Source organism: Trichechus manatus, unplaced genomic scaffold (assembly GCF_000243295.1).
Source record: "Trichechus manatus latirostris isolate Lorelei unplaced genomic scaffold, TriManLat1.0 scaffold00359, whole genome shotgun sequence".
Classification (NCBI taxonomy): domain Eukaryota; kingdom Metazoa; phylum Chordata; class Mammalia; order Sirenia; family Trichechidae; genus Trichechus; species Trichechus manatus.
Genome location: NW_004444295.1, coordinates 628714 through 630117, shown reverse-complemented (window position 1 = coordinate 630117; position 1404 = coordinate 628714).

Below are 1404 nucleotides of genomic sequence, written 5' to 3'. Positions count from 1 at the left end.
GTGAACCTCGGAGGTAACTTCACCACTGAGCTAAAAGGGTGTCTGGGGGCCATACTCTCGGGGTTTTTCCAGTCTCCTTTAGGCCAGTAAATCTGGTCTTTTTTTTTTCTGGGTTAGAATTTTGTTTTACATCCTTCTCCAGCTCTGTCCAGAACCCTCCATTGTGATCGCAGTCAGAGCTGTCAGTGGTGGTAGCTGGGCACCATCTAGTGGTATTGGACTTAGTCTGGTGGAGGCTGTGGTAGCTGTGGTCCATTAGTCCTTTGGACTAACCTTTCCTTTGTATCTTTAGTCGCTATGAGTAGCTATGGATTTGTTGATTTTATATTATTTCTTACAACTGCATATGAATCTACAATTATCTCAAAATTTTTTAAAAGTTCAATTAAAGTCAAATATAAACAAAACATGACTTATTAAACCCTAATTTTTATCCTAAAGATATTATTAAGTGCTCTTCAAATTTTCCTGTCATTTTTGAGGTCAGTTTTAGGAAAGATATTTTGTGGGTAGGTCAATCAGTGGTAGGTAAGAGCTTGTTCCTTAGCCATCTCATAAGAAACCAAAAATAGAGAAGAAATTACAGAACAATTACATCTATCTTTGGTTTCTTCTGATATGGCTGAAGAGCAAGCTGTTAAATTTCCTAGAGGGTTTCTAATTCGATTGAGAAAATCTGTAAGAAATATTCTTACTCTCTTTTGACTGAATACTTCAACCTTGTGATCTAGCAAAAGTTTCAGCAAAAGGTAGTAAAGACACGAAGAATTTGTGGCAAAATTGCGCTCTAGGCAGAAGCACCATGCCGTCCCTCCACAGCAAAGATCCGAAAAACCAAGCCAAACAGAGAATATTACAATCCTGAAACCCTAAAACATCAAAGGAAGAGATAAAGAACTCAGCCGAGCACCAAATGGAGTGAGAAAACTGACAGAGAACGGAGAGTGAGGAGCGATTCATGCAGAGGTGCCCTACCAGCTAACGCAGCGCAGATCCACCATCTTGGACTCCTATCAGAGACCAGTAAATAGGGGTGCGAGAAAGCAGCCTCACAGAGCGTCCAGTGGGAGACAAAACAACCGCTTCACACATAACAATCTCCCCGCTACATCCTGCCTACCTGCACCGTGCGCTTGACATCACACCACCAAGCAGTACAGGCACAGCGTACTGGAACCTGCCCAGCACTGATTACCGACCAGCCCTGGTGGCTGTACTAAGTGCCACGAACCACCTGTGCCAGTGATTCCTCTTCAGCTATACCTGCCCTGCTGTACCATATCTGAGTGACTGACCCTGCCAGTTGGAGAAGGAGGCGAAAAGAATTGAGTGCAGAGATGAGCAAACAACAAAGAACACACAGTCCGCCTGCTCAGACATAGTCAAATTTTTTGTTTAAAAAAA